The 20813-nt window shown below is 38.1% G+C and overlaps 2 non-coding genes across 2 annotated transcripts; both read right to left on the minus strand.

Moving 5' to 3' along the window:
* Positions 1-3791: 3791 nt before the first annotated feature.
* LOC112725408 (small nucleolar RNA R71) lies at positions 3792-3899 on the minus strand. The gene has a single exon (XR_003164519.1). It is a non-coding gene; the product is annotated as a small nucleolar RNA R71 (small nucleolar RNA).
* Positions 3900-16079: 12180 nt separating this feature from the next.
* On the minus strand, positions 16080-16187 carry LOC112725343 (small nucleolar RNA R71). Its single transcript, XR_003164457.1, has one exon. It is a non-coding gene; the product is annotated as a small nucleolar RNA R71 (small nucleolar RNA).
* Positions 16188-20813: the final 4626 nt, after the last annotated feature.

A 20813-nucleotide genomic window follows, 5' to 3' on the forward strand; every position in this document is an offset into this window, starting at 1 on the left:
TTTCCTTCCAAGCTTCAAATTGACTCACTGATGAGCGGATAATTTATACGCTTTTTGGCATTCTTTTTAGTATGTTTTTAGTATATTTTAATTAGTTTTTATTATATTTTTATTATTTTTTAAATAAAAATCACTCTTCCGGACTTTACTATGAGTTTGTGTGTTTTTCTGTGATTTCAGGTATTTTCTGGCTGAAATTGAGGGACCTGAGCAAAAATCTGATTAAGAGGCTAAAAAAGGACTGCAGATGCTGTTGGATTCTGACCTCCCTGCACTCAAAGTGGATTTTTTGGAGCTACAGAAGCCCAATTGGCGTGCTCTCAATTGCGTTGGAAAATAGACGTTCTGGGCTTTCCAACAATATATAATAGTCCATACTTTGCCCAAGATTTGATGGCCCAAACAGGCGTTCCAAGTCAGCTCAAGAATTCTGGCGTTTAACTACTGGCACAAAAGCTAGAGTTAAACGCCCAAACTGGCACAAAAGCTGGCGTTTAACTCCAAGAAAAGTCTCTACACATGGAAGCTTCAATGCTCAGCCCAAGCACACACCAAGTGGGCCCGGATGAAGATTTCTGCATTAATTACTTATTTCTGTAAACCCTAGGCTACTAGTTTTCTATAAATAGGACCTTTTGCTATTGTATTTTCATACTATCGATCTTTGATAGGTCTTATGCTATCTTAGACATGTTTGGAGGCTGGCCATTCGGCCATGCCTAGACCTTGTTCTTATGTATTTTCAACGGTGGAGTTTCTACACACCATAGATTAAGGTGTGGAGCTCTGCTGTTCTTCAAGAATTAATACAAAGTACTATTGTTTTTCTATTCAACTCAAGTCTATTTCTTCTCCAAGATATTCATTCGTTCTTCAACTTGATGGATGTGATGATCTGTGACACTCATCATCATTCTTACCTATGAACATGTGCCTGACAACCACCTTTGTTCTACTAGCAATGGCTTGAATGCGTATCTCTTAGGTTTCTAATCTAAGATTGGAACCTTCGTGGTATAGGCTAGAATTATTGGCGGTCATTCTTGAGATCCAGAAAGTCTAAACCTTGTTTGTGGTATTCCGAGTAGGATCTGGGAAGGGATGACTGTGACGAGCTTCAAACTCGCGATTGTGGGGCGTGTGACAGACGCAAAAGGATCAATAGATCCTATTCCGACATGATCGAGAACCGACAGATGATTAGCCGTGCGGTGACAGCGCATTTGGAACGTTTTCACTGAGAGGACGGGAAGTAGCCATTGACAACAGTGATGCCCAACATAAAGCTTGCCATGGAAAGGAGTATGAATGATTGGAAGAAGGCAATAGGAAAGCAGAGGTTCAGGAGGAACAAAGCATCTTCATACGCTTATCTGAAATTCCAACCAAAGAATTACATAAGTATCTCTATCTTTATTTTATGTTTTATTTATCTTTTAATTATCAAATCTCCATCACCATCTGAATTAGCCTGACTGAGATTTACAAGGTGACCATAGCTTGCTTCAAGCCGACAGTCTCCGTGGGATCGACCCTTACACACGTAAGGTTTATTACTTGGACGACCCAGTGCACTTGCTGGTTAGTTGTGCGGAATTGTGACAAAGTGTGATTCATGTTTAAGAGCTCCAAGTCCTTTGGCGCCATTGTTGATGATCACAATTTCGTGCACCAAGTTTTTGGCGCCGTTGCTGGAGATTGTTCGAGTTTGGACAACTAACGGTTCATCTTGTTGCTTAGATTAGGTACTTTTCAGAATTTTTAATAATGAATTCTAGAGTTTCAAGGTGATGTTCTTAGCATCACAAAAGCTGATTGATTCTCATCAATTTAGCTGCTGAATGTAATGTCCTGCTGAAGCTTGGCCAAACATGTCTAATCTTTTTAGACTGAAGCTTTAGACTAACATTGCATGATTCCTGGAATTCTTATTAAAAGTTTTGAATCTTTTTATTTTCTTTTCCATATAAGTTTCGAAAATCACAAAAAAATTTATAAAACCATAAAAATAAAAAATATTTTATGTTTCTTGTTTGAGTCTAGTATCAATTTTTAAGTTTGGTGTCAATTGCATGACTTTCTTCTTCTTTTATTTTTCGAATTTATACATATTGTTCTTCATTGATCTTCAAGTTGTTCTTGATGATTTCATTGCTCTGATCTTTAAATTCTCTTGTTTTGTGTGTTTTGTTGTTTCTCATATGCATTCTCAATTTGTTAGTGTCTCCTATATGAAAATTTTTAAGTTTGGTGTCCTCTATGCATTGTTTATTTGATCTTAGTTGCATTTTTTATTATTTCTCATCATCAAAAATTCAAAAATATTTTCAAAACTATGTCTTTTCAAGCTAATAATACAGAGAATTGAAGATTCAGAACATTCAGCAGAGGAATCAAACAGAAAAAGCTGGGCGTTCAAAACGCCCAGTGAAGAAGGAAAACTGGTGTTTAAACGCCAGCCAGGGTACCTGGCTGGGCGTTTAACGCCCAAAGAGGTAGGATTTTGGGCGTTAAACGCGAGAATGGATGCCATTCTGGGCGTTTAATGCCAGGATGACACTACAGGGAAGATTTTGTTTTTAATTCAGATTTTTTTTCAAATTTTCAAAATCAAATCTTTTTCAAATCATATCTTTTCAATCATATCTTTTCAAAATCAATTTCTTTCCATTTCTTTTATTATTTTCGAAAATCCTTGCTAAAATTAATGATTTACTTCAAAATTTTCAAGTTGTTACTTGCCTATTAAGAAAGGATCAAATTTTAAATTTTAAGAATCATATCTTCTAATTTCTTGTTAGTCAAGTAATCAACTTTAATTTTAAAACTTTCTCTTTTTAGTTTGATTTTCAATCATATCTTCTCAATCATATCTTTTCAATCACATCTTTTTCAAAATTAACTCTCAATCATATCTTTTTAATTTCTAATTTCAAAATTTTTTCAAAGATTACTTAATTTATTTCCCAATCTTAATTTTCGAAAATCTCAATCAAATTTTCAAAATTTCTTTTAATTATTTCAAAATCTTTTTAATTTATTTTCGAAAATTCTTCCCCTCTTCTCACAACCTTCTATTTAAAGGACTAACACTCCTCCTCAAGGAACAATTCGAACTCCCTCCTTCTTTATATGTTCGAATTCTCTTCAATCTACCTCCTCCTTTTATTCTTCTTTTCCTCTGACACCTCAAGGAATCTCTATATTGTGACATAGAGGATTCCCTACTTTCTTGTTCTCTTCTCTTTCATATGAGCAGGAACAAAGATAAAGGCATACTTGTTCAAGCTGATCCTGAACCTGAAAGGACCTTGAAGAGAAAGCTAAGAGAAGCTAAAGCATAATTCTCTTTAGAGGGCCTAACAGAGCTCTTCAAGGAAGAAGAAACCATGGCAGCCGAAAACAACAATGCCAACAATGCAAGGAAGGTGCTTGGTGACTTTACTGCACCTACTCCCGACTTCTATGGGAGAAGCATCTCAATCCCTGCCATTGGAGCAAACAACTTTGAGCTTAAGCCTCAATTAGTTTCTCTAATGATACAGAATTGCAAGTTTCATGGATTTTCATTGGAAGATCCTCATCAGTTCTTAGCTGAATTCTTGCAAATCTATGACACCGTCAAGACCAATGGGGTTGACCCTGAAATCTACAGACTTATGCTTTTTTCTTTTGCTGTAAGAGACAGAGCTAGGACATGGTTGGACTCACAACCTAAAGAAAGCCTGAACTCTTGGGAAAAGCTAGTCAATGCCTTCTTGGCAAAGTTCTTTCCACCTCAAAAATTGAGCAAGCTTACAGTGGAAGTTCAAACCTTCAGACAGAAGGAAGGTGAATCCCTCTATGAAGCTTGGGAAAGATACAAGCAATTAATCAGAAGATGTCCTTCTGACATGCTTTCTGAGTGAAACATCATAGGAATTTTCTATGATGGTCTGTCTGAACTATCCAAGATGTCATTGGATAGCTCTGCTGGAGGATCTCTTCATCTGAAGAAGACGCCTGCAGAAGCTCAGAAACTCATTGAAATGGTTGTAAATAACCAATTCATGTATACTTCTGAAAGGAATCCTGTGAATAATGGGACAAATCAGAAGAAAGGAGTTCTTGAGATTGATACTCTGAATGCCATATTGGCTCAGAATAAAATATTGACCCAACAAGTCAATATGATTTCTCAGAGTCTGTCTGAAATGCAAGCAGCAACAGGCAGTACTAAGGAAGCTTCCTCTGAAGAAGAAGCTTATGATCCTGAGAACCCAGCAATGGAAGAGGTGAATTACATGGGAGAACCCTATGGAAACACCTATAATCCTTCATGGAGAAATCATCCAAGTCTCTCATGGAAGGATCAACAGAGACCTCAACAAGGTTTCAACAACAATAATGGTGGAAGAAACAGGTTTAGCAATAGCAAACCTTTTCCATCATCTTCTCAGCAACAGACAGAGAATTCTAAGCAAAGCCACTCTGACTTAGCAACCATTGTCTCTGATCTAATCAAAACCACTCAAAGTTTCATGACTGAAACAAGATCCTCCATTAGAAATTTGGAGGCACAAGTGGGTCAGCTGAGTAAGAAAATTACTGAACTCCCTCCTAGTACTCTCCCAAGCAATACAGAAGAGAATCCCAAGAGAGAGTGCAAGGCCATAAACACATCTCACATGGCCGAACCTGGAGAGGAGGAAGAGGCAGTAATCTCCACTGAGGAAGACCTCAATGGACGTCCACTGACCTCCAAGGAGTTCCCTAATGAGGAACCATAGGAATCTAAGGCTCAGACTGAGACCATAGAGATTCCATTGAATTTACTTCTGCCATTTATGAGCTCTGATGAGTATTCTTCCTCTGAAGAGGATGAAGATGTTACTAAAGAGCAAGTTGCTAAGTACCTTGGAGCAATCATGAAGCTAAATGCCAGGTTGTTTGATAATGAGACTTGGGAGGATGCACCTCCATTGCTCATCAAAGAACTGGATAACTTGACTAGGCAGAAATTACCTCTGAAGAGACAAGATCCTGGAAAGTTCTTAATACCTTGTACCATAGGCACCATGACCTTTGAGAAGGCTCTGTGTGACCTAGGGTCAAGCATAAACATCATGCCTCTCTCTGTAATGGAGAAGCTAGGGATCATTGAGGTACAAGCTGCAAGAATCTCACTGGAGATGGCAGACAATTCAAAGAAACAGGCTTATGGACTTGTAGAGGATGTCTTGGTAAAGGTTGAAGACCATTACATCCCTGCTGATTTCATAATCCTAGAGACTGGGAAGTGTATGGATGAATCCATCATCCTTGGCAGACCCTTCCTAGCCACAGCAAAAGCTGTGATTAATGTTGACAAAAGAGAATTGATCATTCAAGTGAATGAAGACTCCCTTGTGTTTAAAGCTTAAGGATATCCCTCTGTCACCATGGAAAGGAAGCATGAAGAGCTTCTCTCAATACAGAGTCAAACAGAGCCCCCACAGTCAAACTCTAAGTTTGGTGTTGGGAGGTTCCAATATTGCTCTGAACATCTGTGAGGCTCCATGAGAGCCACTATCAAGCTATTGATATTAAAGAAGCGCTTGTTAGGAGGCAACCCAATTTTTACTTATCTATGTTAAATTTCTATTTTCTTTTGTTATTTTATGTTTTCTGTAGGTTGATGATCATGAGAAGTCACAAAAATAATTGAAAAAGCAAAAACAGAAGGAAAAATAGAATGAAAAATAGAACACCCTGGAGGAGAAACTTACTGGCATTTAAATGCCAGTAAGGGTAGCAGAATGGGCGTTAAACGCCCAGTCTGGCACCATTCTGGGCGTTTAACACCAGGAATGGACAAGAAGCTGGCGTTAAACGCCAGAAATGGGCAACAGCCTGGCGTTTAACGCCAGGATTGACAGCAAGGGGCGTTTTGCACGCCACATGGTGCAGGGATGAGAAATCCTTGACACCTCAGGATCTGTGGACCCCACAGGATCCCCACCTACCCCACCTCTCTCTCTCTCTCCTTTTCACCCATTCACCAATCATCTCAATACCACTTCCCCAAAAAAACCCTCACCTATCAAATTCCACCATTCTCTTCACCACTCATATCCATCCTTCATAAAATCCCACCTACCTCACAATTCAAATTCAAACCACTTTCCCACCCGAACCCACCCATAATGGCCGAACCATACCCCCCCCTCCACTCCTATATAAACCGATCTTCACTCCTTCATTTTCACACAACATACACACTACCTATCCCCCTTGGCCGAAACACAAAGCCCCCTTCATCTCCTCTATTTCTTCTTCTTCTACTCTCTTCTTTCTTCTTTTGCTCGAGGACGAGCAACCTTCTAAGTTTGGTGTGGTAAAAGCTAAAGCTTTTTTTTTGTTTTTCCATAACCATTAATGGCACCAAAGGCCGGAGAAACCTCTAGAAAAAGGAAAGGGAAGGCAAAAGCTTCCACCTCCGAGTCATGGGAGATGGAGAGATTCCTCTCAAGGGTGCATCACGACCACTTCTATGAAGTTGTGGCCAAGAAGAAGGTGATCCCCGAGGTCCCTTTTAAGCTCAAAAAGGGCGAATATACGGATATCCGACATGAGATCCGAAGAAGAGGTTGGGAAGTTCTCACCAACCCCATTCAACAAGTCAGAATCTTAATGGTTCAAGAGTTCTATGCCAATGCATGGATCACCAAGAACCACGATCAAAGTGTGAACCCAGACCCTAAGAATTGGCTTACAATGGTCCAAGGGAAATACTTATACTTTAGTCCGGAAAATGTAAGGTTGGCATTCAATTTGCCTATGATGCAAGGAGATGCACACCCATACACTAGAAGGGTCAACTTTGATCAAAGGTTGGACCAAGTCCTCATGGACATCTGTGAAGAGGGCGCTCAATGGAAGAGTGATTCAAGAGAAAAGCTGGTTCAACTAAGAAGGCATGACCTCAAGCCCGTGGCTAGGGGATGGTTGGAGTTCATCCAACGCTCAATCATTCCTACTAGCAACCGATCTGAAGTTACTATAGACCGGGCTATCATGATTCATAGCATCATGATTAGAGAGGAAGTAGAAGTTCATGAAGTTATATCCCAAGAACTCTACAAGGTGGCGGACAAGTCCTCTACTATGGCAAGGTTAGCCTTCCCTCATCTCATCTGTCACCTCTACAATTTAGCTGGAATTGACATAGAGGAAGACATCCTCATTGATGAGGACAAGCCCATCACTAAGAAAAGGATGGAGCAAGTGAGAGAACCTCACCAAGAGCATGAGGAAACTCCTCATCATGAAATCCCTGAGATGCCTCAAGGAATGCATTTTTCTCCACAAAACTATTGGGAGTAAATCAACACCTCTCTAGGAGAATTAAGTTCCAACATGGGACAACTAAGGGTGGAGCACCAAGAGCATTCCATCCTCCTCCATGAAATTAGAGAAGAACAAAGAACCATGAGAGAGGAGCAACAAAGGCAAGGAAGAGACATTGAGGAGCTCAAGCACTCCATAAGATCTTCAAGAGGAAGAACAAGCCGCCATCACTAAGGTGGACCCGTTCTTTAATTTTCTTGTTCTTTATTTTCCTGTTTTTTCGAATTTTTATGCTTATGTTATTTATGTTTGTGTCTTTATTACATGATCATTAGTGTCTAAGTGTCTATGCCTTAAAGCTATGACAATGAATCCATCACCTTTCTTAAATGAAAAATGTTTTTAATTGAAAAAGAAAAAGAAGTGCATGAATTTCAAATTTTAAAACAGTTTAATTATCTTGATGTGGTGGCAATACTATTGTTTTTCTGAATGAATGCTTGAACAGTGCATATTTTTGAATTTGTTGTTTAAAGAATGTTAACATTGTTGGCTCTTGAAAGAATGATTGAAAAAGGAGAAATGTTATCTGATGATATGAAAAATCATAAAATTGATTCTTGAAGCAAGAAAAAGCAGTGAAAAGCTTACAAAAAAAAAGAAAAAAAAAGAAAAGAAAGAAAAAGAAAAGCAAGCAGAAAAAGCCAGTACCCCTTTAAACCAAAAGGCAAGGGTGATAAAAAGGATCCAAGGCTTTGAACATCAGTGGATAGGAGGGCCCACAGGAATAAAATCCTGGCCTAAGCGGCTAAACCAAGCTGTCCCTAACCATGTGCTTGTGGCGTGAAGGTGTCAAGTGAAAACTTGAGACTGAGCGGTTAAAGTCAAGGTCCAAAGCAAAAAGAAGAGTGTGCTTAAGAACCCTGGACACCTCTAATTGGGGACTCTAGCAAAGATGAGTCACAATCTGAAAAGGTTCACCCAGTTATGTGTTTGTGGCATTTATGTATCCGGTGGTAATACTGGAAAACAAAGTGCTTAAGGCCACGGCCAAGACTCATAATGTAGCTGTGTTCAAGAATCAACATACTTAACTAGGAGAGTCAATAACACTATCTGGATTCTGAGTTCCTATAGATGCCAATCATTCTGAACTTCAAGGAATAAAGTGAGATGCCAAAACTGTTCAGAAGCAAGAAGCTAAAAGCCCCGCTCATCTAATTAATACTGATCTTCATAGATATTTTTGGAATTCATTGTATATTCTCTTCTTTTTATCCTATTTGATTTTCAGTTGCTTGGGGACAAGCAACAATTTAAGTTTGGTGTTGTGATGAGCGGATAATTTATACGCTTTTTGGCATTGTTTTTAGTATGTTTTTAGTATATTTTAATTAGTTTTTATTATATTTTTATTAGTTTTTAAATAAAAATCACTCTTCTGGACTTTACTATGAGTTTGTGTGTTTTTCTGTGATTTTAGGTATTTTCTGGCTGAAATTGAGGGACCTGAGCAAAAATCTGATTAAGAGGCTAAAAAAGGACTGCAGATGCTGTTGGATTCTGACCTCCCTGCACTCAAAGTGGATTTTCTGGAGTTACAGAAGCCCAATTGGTGCGCTCTCAATTGTGTTGGAAAGTAGACATCCTGAGCTTTCCAGAAATATATAATAGTCCATACTTTGCTCAAGATTTGATGGCCCAAACAGGCGTTCCAAGTCAGATCAAGAATTCTAGCGTTTAACTCCAAAACTGGCACAAAAGCTGGAGTTAAACGCCCAAACTGGCACAAAAGCTGGCGTTTAACTCCAAGAAAAGTCTCTACACATGGAATCTTCAATGCTCAGCCCAAACACACACCAAGTGGGCCCGGAAGAAGATTTCTGCATTAATTACTTATTTCTGTAAACCCTAGGCTACTAGTTTTCTATAAATAGGACCTTTTGCTATTGTATTTTCATACTATCGATCTTTGATAGGTCTTATGCTATCTTAGACACGTTTGGAGGCTGGCCATTCGGCCATGCCTAGACCTTGTTCTTATATATTTTCAATGGTGGAGTTTCTACACACCATAGATTAAGGTGTGGAGCTCTACTGTTCTTCAAGAATTAATACAAAGTACTATTGTTTTTCTATTCAACTCAAGTCTATTTCTTCTCCAAGATATTCATTCGTTCTTCAACTTGATGGATGTGATGATCCGTGACACTCATCATCATTCTCACCTATGAACATGTGCCTGACAACCACCTCTGTTCTACTAGCAATGGCTTGAATGCGTATCTCTTGGGTTTCTAATCTAAGATTGGAACCTTCGTGGTATAGGCTAGAATTATTGGCGGTCATTCTTGAGATCCGGAAAGTCTAAACCTTGTCTGTGGTATTTCGAGTAGGATCTGGAAAGGGATGACTGTGACGAGCTTCAAACTCGCGATTGTGGGGCGTGTGACAGACGCAAAAGGATCAATGGATCCTATTCTGACATGATCGAGAACCGACAGATGATTAGCCGTGCGGTGACAGTGCATTTGGAACATTTTCACTGAGAGGACGGGAAGTAGCCATTGACAACGGTGATGCCCAACATAAAGCTTGCCATGGAAAGGAGTATGAATGATTGGAAGAAGGCAATAGGAAAGCAGAGGTTCAGGAGGAACAAAGCATCTTCATACGCTTATCTAAAATTCCAACCAAAGAATTACATAAGTATCTCTATCTTTATTTTATGTTTTATTTATCTTTTAATTATCAAATCTCCATCACCATCTGAATTAGCCTGACTGAGATTTACAAGGTGACCATAGCTTGCTTCAAGCCGACAGTCTCCGTGGGATCGACCCTTACACACGTAAGGTTTATTACTTGGACGACCCAATGCACTTGCTGGTTAGTTGTGCGGAATTGTGACAAAGTGTGATTCATGTTTAAGAGCTCCAAGTCCTTTGGCTCCATTGTTGATGATCACAATTTCGTGCACCACTCACACTAATGTCCAAGTTCAAATTCCACAAATCTACTAAATCAGGCTTCTAATTACTCAATCTAACACCATATTATATAATTTGTCACAATGTCAAAACTAGGACTCATATAAATTGATGAACCAAGAGGGTAAAAGGAGTTCTTACCTTAACTCACTGGAATTAGTGATGGAAACCACCAAGAACACAAGTTAGAGAACTCTTATAACATCAAAATCACAAAAAATCCTTAATACCCAAGCTCAAAACATGAAATTAGATTTGAATGAGAAACTAGAGTGGGAATTTTGAGTTACTCACCAAACTAATCAGATAGAATTAAAGAGGAGGAGATAACTTCGTGTGGCCACAAACGGTGCGGCGATCGGAGCTCCAGAGCAAAAGTTATGGTGGATTGAAATTTGAAGTGAATAGTGTAGGCTAGGATTTTTTTTCTTCCTTCCTTCCCTCTTCTTTCAGCTGCTCACTCTCTAAAATGAGGGTGTGGTGTGCTGAAATGCTCTAAGTGGAGAACTTATATATCATGTGTTTGGTCTTTGGGCCCAACATGGTCCCGTTTGGTGATTTTTGGCTCGTTTGGCCCAATCTTGAGCCAAAACTTTTAAAATAAGTGTCTGGTTTTCTATTTTAAATATTTTTCTCATCATCTCTTCACTTTCAATTTTTCTCACTCGCAGTACTAGACAGACTTACGCTGGTACAAAAAATTTTAATACCGGTACGCGTTTTTTCCAAAATAATTATATTTTCGCGCTTAATTTAATTTTCTTAATTTAAATTTTACTGTTAAATTTTTAAATTATAAATTCTAATATTTTTACATATTTCATGCATCTTAATCCCAATTAATGCAGTTTTAATTAATTAATTTACTTAATTTAATTTTCTCAAGTTTTACACTGATGGCTTGTCTACTTTCAAAGTGTGCACAAAATTTAGCTTCCATACCATTTTTAACTTTATAACATAGGATCATAACATATCTAACATGTAAATCCTGGATAATTAGTGAATAATTAACTAATAAATTAATTATTATTTAAATAAAATAGAAAATTTAATTTTATAGTTTAATGAGATAGAAATAATTAAAATATAAATTTTAACATTAATTTTAAAAATTTTGGCCCAAAATTAGGCCAAACGGACCAAACCGAGCAAACCGAGCCTATAATGGACCCAAGACCCAACCAACCCATCAACACTTAAGAGCATCAGCTCTTTTTTTTTCCCTAAATTAAAGGGAAACACGCTAGGAATATTTGGAAAAGGGCAAGAACACAATCCGGAGCTCCGATCACCGCACTGTTTGTGGCCACGCGACCACTGCGTCGACCTCTACAAAGCCTAGTAACCAATTTGGCAAGAAAATATCAATCTCACTCTCAATATATCTTTCCCCTAATTTAAAAAATTTGATAATTGGGTGTTAATATTTTTGGTTGTTTTGTGTTCTAGGATTAAATTTACTTGAGAAAATTAGTGGGTCTTATTCAATTAATGCATGAATAAGCTACGAACCTCAAACCCCTTGTAGATTATTGAATCAGTAAGCTTTGATGTTGATTATGGTGACATGTTGTGGAAATAGATCAAAATATGTTGAATTGAGGTCCATTGGTGATATTGAAAGTTGGAGATTGAACCTTGGAGGCTGGAAATTCGTTTGGAGAGGCTTTAGGGCTGTAGACTTGATGAGCGGATAATTTATACGCTTTTTGGCATTATTTTTACATAGTTTTTAGTATGATTTAGTTAGTTTTTAGTATATTTTTATTAGTTTTTAAATAAAAATCACATTTCTGGACTTTACTATGAGTTTGTATGTTTTTCTATGATTTCAGGTAATTTCTGGCTGAAATTGAGGGACTTGAGCAAAAATCTGATTCAGAGGCTGAAGAAGGACTGCAGATGCTGTTGGATTCTGACCTCCCTGCACTCGAAGTGGATTTTTTTGAGTTACAGAAACCCAATTAGCGCGCTCTCAATTACGTTGGAAAGTAGACATCCAGAGCTTTCCAGCAATATATAATAGTCCATACTTTGCTCGAGTTTAGACAACGCAAACTGGCGTTTAACACCAGCTTTCTACCCTATTCTGGCGTTAAACGCCAGAAACAAGTTGCAAAGCAGAGTTAAACGCCAGAAACAAGTTACAAACTGGCGTTTAACTCCAAGGAAGACCTCTACACGTAAAAGCTTCAATGCTCAGCCCAAGCACACACCAAGCGGGCCCGAAAGTGGATTTCTACATCATTTACTTATCTCTGTAAACCCTAGTAACTAGTTTAGTATAAATAGGACTTTTTACTATGGTATTTACATCTTTTTGGATATTTTATGTTCAGAGATCACGTTTGGGGAGGCTGGCCATTCGGCCATGCTTAGACCTTGTTCTTATGTATTTTCAACGGTGGAGTTTCTACACACCATAGATTAAGGTGTGGAGCTCTGCTGTTCCTCATGAATTAATGCAAAGTACTATTGTTTTTCTATTCAATTCAAGCTTATTCTTATTCTAAGATATTCATTCGAACCCAAGAACATGATGAATGTGATGATTATGTGACACTCATCACGATTCTCACCTATGAACGCGTGCCTGACAACCACTTCCGTTCTACATGAAAACAAGCTTGAATGCATATCTCTTAGCCTCTATTCCGAAAGATCGGAGTCTTCGTGGTATAAGCTAGAATTATTGTGGCCATTCCTGAGATTCAGAAAGTCTAAACCTTGTCTGTGGTATTCTGAGTAGGATCTGGGAAGGGATGACTGTGACGAGCTTCAAACTCGCGAGTGTTGGGCGTAGTGACAGATGCAAAAGGATCAATGGATCCTATTCTAACATGATCGAGAACCGACAGATGATTAGCCGTGCGGTGACAGCGCATTTGGACCATTTTCACTGAGAGGACGGGATGTAGCCATTGACAACGGTGATGCCCAACATACAGCTTGCCATGGAAAGGAGTACGAATGATTGGATGAAAGCAGTAGGAAAGCAGAGGTTCAGAAGGAACAAAAGCAACTCCATACGCTTATCTGAAATTCTCACCAATGAATTACATAAGTATTTCTATCATATTTTATATTTTAATTATATTTTAATTATCAAATCTCCATAACCATTTGAATCCGCCTGACTGAGATTTACAAGGTGACCATAGCTTGCTTCAAGCCGACAATCTCCGTGGGATCGACCCTTACTCACGTAAGGTTTATTACTTGGACGACCTAGTGCACTTGCTGGTTAGTTGTGCGAAGTTGTAAAAAAGAATTAAGATTATGAACGTGCACACCAAGTTTTTGGCGCCGTTGCCGGGGATTGTTTGAGTTTGGACAACTGACGGTTCATCTTGTTGCTCAGATTAGGTAATTTTATTTTAATTTTAAGCTTTTTGTTTTTATTCTTTTTGTTTTCGAAAAAATGATTCCAAAAAAAAAATTTATAATAAAATAAATTATTCTATGTTCTTTAAAATTTTTAAGAATGAATTCTAGAGTTTCATGAGATATGTTGAATCCTGGCTGGCTGTTAAGCCATGTCTAATCTTTTGGACCGAGGTTTCAACTATCTTTAGAAGAGCTTCTTTGTCTTTCTCAGCAAATTAGCTTTTGTATGTAATGATCTGCTAAAGCTTGGTTGGCCATTGGCCATGTCTAGTGTTTTGGACCGGAGCTTTCACTAAAAGCTTGGCTAGCTAGTAAGTCATGTCTAATTCCTGGACCGGAATTTTAGACTAACATTGCATGATTCCTGGAATTCTCATTAGAAATTTTGAAATCCTTATTTTTCTTTTTCCAATTAATTTTCGAAAAAAAAATTAATAAAATCATAAAAACCAAAATTTGATGTTTCTTGCTTGAGTCTAGTGTCAATTTTTAAGTTTGGTGTCAATTGCATCTTTTTAATTTTTCATTAAAATTTTCAAAAATTCATCATATGTTCTTCATGATCTTCAAGTTGTTCTTGATGATCTTCTTTGTTTTGATCTTTGCATTTTCTTGTTGTGCATCTTTTCTTGTTTCTCATATGCATTTTCAATTTTTAGTGTCTCAACATTAAAAATTTTTAAGTTTGGTGTCTTGCATGTTTTTCTTTTCTTGAAAATTTTCAAAAACATGTTCTTGATGTTCATCTTGACATTCAAAGTGTTCTTGGTGTTCATCTTGACATTCAAAGTGTTCTTGCATGTATTGTGTGTTTTGATTTATAATTTTCATGTTTTGAGTCTTTTTGTTGTTTTTCTCTCTCCTTATTAAAAATTCAAAAATAAAAAAAAATATCTTTCCCTTATTCTCTCATAAATTTTCGAAAATTTGAGTTGACTTTTTCAAAACTTTTTAAAAATTTAGTTGTTTCTTTTTAGCTAAGTCAAAATTTTCAATTTAAAAATCCTATCTTTTCAAAACTTTTTCAAAAATCAAATCTTTTTCAATTTTCTTCTTAATATTTTCGAAAATTTCAAAATGATTTTCAAAAATCTTTTTCTTATTTTTGTTTCATATTTTCGAATTCATTGCTAACTTTTAATATTTTGATTCAAAAATCTCAAGTTGTTACTTGCCTATTAAGAAAAGTTCAATCTTTAAATTTTAAAATCCTATCTTTTAGTTTTTTGTTAGTCAAGTAATCAACTTTAATTTTCAAAAATTAAATATTTTTAAATCTTTTTCAAATTAAATTTCAATCATATCTTTTTCAATTTCAATCATATCTTTTTCAAAATCAATTTCAAAATCTTTTCTAACTTCTCACCCTTTCAAATTTGATTTTCAAATCTTTTTCAATTAACCACTTAACTTTTTGTTTGATTTTAAAAGTTTACTATTTCAATCATATCCTTTTCAAAACCACCTAACTACTTTTCTCTCTCTTATTTTCGAAAATCACTAACCTCTTTTTCAAAAAATTTCTTTTCATTAACTAATTGTTTTAAATTTTAATTTAATTTTATTTTCCTTCTTAAATTTTGAATTCTAATTAATAGTCAAAATGAAAACAAAAATATTTTTATTTCATTTTATTTAATTTTCGAATTCTTCCCCCTCTCATCTCTTTCTATTTATTTATTTATTTACTAACACTCCTCTTCCACTCAAAATTCGAACCCTCTCTTCTTCTCTGTGTTCGAGTTTTTCTCTTCTCCTCCTTCTATTCTTCTCCTCTTATACTCACATAAGGAATCTCTATACTGTGACATAGAGGATTCCATATTTTCTTTTCTGTTCTCTTCTTTTTCATATGAGCAGGAACAAGGATAAGAACATTCTTGTTGAAGCTGACCCTGAACCTGAAAGGACTCTGAAGAGGAAGCTAAGGGAAGCTAAAGCACAACTCTCTGGAGAAAACCTGACAGAAATTTTCGAAAAAGAAGGAGACATGGCCGAAATAATAACAATGGTGGAGATGCAAGGAAGATGCTTGGTGACTTTATTGCACCATCTTCTAACTTCTATGGAAGAAGCATCTCACTTCCTGCGATTGGAGCAAACAATTTTGAGCTTAAACCTCAATTAGTTTCTCAAATGCAGCAGAATTGCAAGTTTCATAGACTTCCAATGGAAGATCCTCATCAGTTTTTAGCTGAATTCTTGCAAATCTGTGACACTGTCAAGACCAATGGAGTTGATCCCGACGTCTACAGGCTTATGCTTTTCCCTTTTGCTATAAGAGACAGAGCTAGAACATGGTTGGATTCACAACCTAAGGATAGCCTGAACTCTTGGGATAAGCTGGTCAGTGCTTTCTTGGCCAAATTCTTTCCTCCTCAAAAGATGAGCAAGCTTAGAGTAGAAATCCAAACCTTCAGACAGAAGGAAGGAGAATCCCTCTATGAAGCTTGGGAAAGATATAAGCAACTGATCAAAAGGTGTCCTACTGACATGCTTCCAGAATGGAGCATCATAAGTATATTCTATGATGGTCTATCTGAGTTGTCAAAAATGTCATTGGACCATTCTGCAGGAGGATCTCTTCACGTGAAAACCCCTGCAGAAGCTCAGGAACTCATTGAAATGGTTGCAAATAACCAATTCATGTACACCTCTGAGAGGAATCCTGTGAACAATGGGATGCCTCAAAAGAAGGGAGTTCTTGAAATTGATACTCTGAATGCCATATTGGCTCAGAACAAAATATTGACTCAGCAAGTCAATATGATTTCTCAGAGTCTGAATGGATTTCAAGCTGCATCCAACAGTACTAAAGAAGCATCTTCTAAAGAAGAAGCTTATGATCCTGAGAACCCTGCAATGGTAGAGGTGAATTACATGGGAGAACCCTATGGAAACACCTATAATCCTTCATGGAGAAATCATCCAAATTTCTCATGGAAGGACCAACAGAAGCCTCAACAAGGCTTCAATAATAATGGTGGAAGAAATAGGTTTAGCAATAGCAAGCCTTTTCCATCATCTTCTCAACAACAGACAGAGAATTCTAAACAGAGCCATTCTGGCCTGGCAACCATAGTCTCTGATCTATCCAAGGCCACACTAAGTTTCATGAATGAAACAAGGTCCTCCATTAAAAATTTGGAGGCACAGGTGGGTCAACTGAGTAAGAAGATTACTGAAACTCCTCCCAGTACTCTCCCAAGCAATACATAAGAAAATCCCAAGAGAGAATGCAAGGCCATAACCTTACTTGGTGTGGCCGAATGCCCAGAGGAGGAGGAGGACGTGAATCCTAGTGAGGAAGACCTCATGGGACGTCCTTTGGATAGAAAGGAGTTTCCCTTTGAGGAACCAAAAGAATCTGAGGCTCATACAGAGGCCATAGAGATTCCATTGAACTTCCTTCTGCCATTCATGAGCTCTGATGAATATTCTTCTTCTGAAGAGGATGAAGATGTAACTGAAGAGCAAGTTGCTAAGTATCTAGGAGCAATCATGAAGTTGAATGCCAGTTTATTTGGTAATGATACTTGGGAGGATGAACCCCCCTTGTTCACCAATGAACTGAGTACATTAATGGGGCAAACTTTACCTCAGAAGAAACCGGATCCCGAAAAGTTCTTCATACCTTGTACCATAGGCACCATGACCTTTGAGAAGGCTCTATGTGACCTTGGGTCAGGGATAAACCTCATGCCACTCTCTATAATGGAGAAACTGGGAATCTTTGAGGTACAAGCTGCAAGAATCTCATTAGAGATGACAGACAAATCAATGAAAGAGGCTTATGGACTAGTAGAGGACGTGCTAGTGAAGGTTGAAGGCCTTTACATCCCTGTTAATTTCATAATCCTAGACACTGGGAAGGACGAGGATGAATCCATCATCCTTGGCAGACCCTTCCTAGCCACAGCAAAATCTGTGATTAATGTTGACAGAGGAGAGTTGGTCCTTCAGTTGAATGAGGACTACCTTATATCTAAGACTCAAGGTTCTCCTTCTGTAACCATGAAGAGAAAGCATGAGAAGCTTCTCTCAATACAGAGTCAAACAAAACCCCCACATTCAAACTCTAAGTTTGGTGTTGGGAGGCCACAACCAAACTCCAAGTTTGGTGTTGAGAGGCGACAACCAAACTCTAAGTTTGGTGTTAAGAGGCCCCAACCTTGCTCTGATTATCTGTGAAACTCCATGAGAGCTCACTGTCAAGCTATTGACATTAAAGAAACGCTTGTTGGGAGGCAACCCAATGTTATTTAATTATATCTATTTATTTTCCATTGCTATTTTATGTTTTCTTTAGGTTGATGATCATGTGAAGTCACAAAAACTACTGAAAAATAAAAAACAGAATGAAAAAAACAGCATTAAAAACAGCTCACCCTGGAGGAAGAGCTTACTGGCGTTTAAACGCCAGTAAGAAGCATCAAACTGGCATTTAACGCCAGAAAGAAGCATCAAGCTGGCGTTAAACGCCAGAAACAAGCACCAGACTGGCATTTAACGCCAGAACAGAGCATGGAATTGGCGTTTAATGCCAAGAATGGGAGAAAAGTTGGCGTTTAACGCCAGAAACAAGTATTCTAAGGGCGTTTTGTACGCCTAAATGAAGCAGGGATGCTAAGTCCTTGACTCCTCTGGATCTGTGGACCCCACAGGAGCCCCACCTACCCCACCTCTTCTTCTCTCCTCTTTATACCTTTTCATAACACTCTTTCCCAAATACCCTTCACCAATCACCTCCATACCTCTTCCCCATAAACCCCACCTACCTCCAAAATTCAAATTCTTTTCCCTCCCAAACCCAACCCTAATGGCCAAAACCTACCCTTCCCCCCACCCCTATATAAACCCCTCAACACTACTCCATTTTCACACACTACATCCACCACTTCTCCCCCTTGGCCGAATACACCTTCTCCCTCCATCTCCTCCATTTTCTTCTTCTTCTACTACTTTCTTTCTTCTTTTGCTCGAGGACGAGCAAACTTTTTAAGTTTGGTGTGGTAAAAGCATTGCTTTTTGTTTTTCCATAACCATTAATGGCACCTAAGGCCAGAGAAACCTTAAGAAAGAGGAAAGAGAAGGAAATTGCTTCCACCTCTGAGTCATGGGAGATGGAGAGATTCATCTTAAAGGTCCATCAAGACCACTTCTATGAAGTTGTGGCCAAGAAAAAGGTAATCCCTGAGGTTCTTTTTAAGCTCAGAAAGAGCGAATATCCGGAGATCCGACAAGAGATTAGAAGAAGAGGATGGGAAGTACTCTCCAATCCTATTCAACAAGTCGAAATCTTAATGGTTCAAGAGTTCTATGCAAACTCATGGATCACTAGGAACCATGATCAAAGTATGAACCCAAACCCAAAGAATTGGCTTACAATGGTTTGGGGGAAATGCTTAGATTTCAGTCCGAAAAATGTAAGGTTGGCGTTCAACTTGCCAATGATGCAAGAAAATGCACGCCCCTACACTAGAAGGGTCAACTTTGATCAAAGGTTGGACCAAGTCCTCATGGACATATGTGTGGAAGGAGCTCAATGGAAAGTTGACTCAAGAGGCAAACCGGTTCAATTGAGAAGACCGGACCTTAAGCCTGTAGCTAGAGGATGGTTGGAGTTCATCCAACGCTCTATCATTCCTACTAGCAACCGATCCGAAGTAACTGTGGATCAGACCATCATGATCCAAAGTATCATGATTGGGGAGGAAGTGGAAGTTCATGAGATTATACCTCAAGAACTCTATAAAGTGGCTGACAAGTCCTCCACTTTGGCAAGGTTAGCCTTTCCTCACCTCATTTGCCACCTCTACAATTTGGCTGGGATTGACATAGAGGGAGATATCCTCATTGATGAGGACAAGCCCATCACTAAGAAAAGGATGGAGCAAACAAGAGATCATGGACCTCAACAAGAGCATGAGAAAATTCCTCACCATGAAATCCCTGAGATACCTCAAGGGATGCACTTTCCTCCACCGAACTATTGGGAGCAAATCAACACCTCCCTAGGAGAATTAAGTTCCAACATGGGACAACTAAGGATGGAACACCAAGAGCACTCCATCATTCTCCATGAGATTAGAGAAGATCAAAGAGCTATGAGGGAGGAGCAACAAAGACAAGGAAGAGACATAGAGGAGCTCAAAAATACCATTGGTTCTTCATGAGGAAGAAGACTGATAAACTCATATTTTATGATATATTTTGTGCTCAATTTAAGTGATTTATTCAATCCTTCACTCACTTATTCATGTTAATTGCATGGTTTTACTTTACCTTCCTTATTATGTGATGTATGTGAAAAATATGTTTCCTATGCTTTAAAAATAATTATTTTAATTACCCTTTTATTACCATTCGATGCCGTGATTTGTGTGTTGAGTAGTTTCAGATCTTCTAAGGTAGGAATGACTTAAAGAATAGAAAGGAAACATACAAAAATGGAAGGAAAGCACAAAATGGAATTTTTGAAGAAGCTGGCAGCGACGCGAACGCATGGACGACGCGGCCGCATGCCTAGAGCGAAAAGGCAGTGACGCGAACGCGTGAATGACGCAAACGCGCGCCACGAGCAAAACACAGATGACGCGGACGCATGACCGAAGCGAACACGTGATAAGGAAAACTCCAGATGACGCGACCGCGTGACCCACGCGGACGCGTGACAGAGGCACACACCAGAAATTACAGAAAACGCTCCCTGCGATTTTTGAAGCCCTTTTTGGCCCAGATCTAAGTCCAGAAAGCACAGATCAGAGGTTATGAAGGGGGAGAATGCATCTATTCAAGGAGAGCCTCCAATTATTCACTTTTCATGATTTAGATATAGTTTTTAGAGAGAGGTTCTCTCTTCTCTCTCTTAGGATTAGGATTTAGAATTTTTCTCGCTTTCATGATTATCCGTTTTTATCAGGTTCAATTTTCCTTTTTATTATCTTCTCAATTTAATTTATGAACTTTTCTATGTCATTGATAATTCTCTTAATTAATGTTATTTGAGGTATTTCAGTTTATGATTGCTCTCTTTTGTTTATGTTACTGTTACTTTCAATCTGAAGATATTTTTATTCGAGTAGATTTACTTTTCCCCTTTTGGTCTTGGTTAAGAAATCAGTA

The sequence above is a fragment of the Arachis hypogaea genome, chromosome 11 (assembly GCF_003086295.3).
Source record: "Arachis hypogaea cultivar Tifrunner chromosome 11, arahy.Tifrunner.gnm2.J5K5, whole genome shotgun sequence".
NCBI lineage: Eukaryota > Viridiplantae > Streptophyta > Magnoliopsida > Fabales > Fabaceae > Arachis > Arachis hypogaea.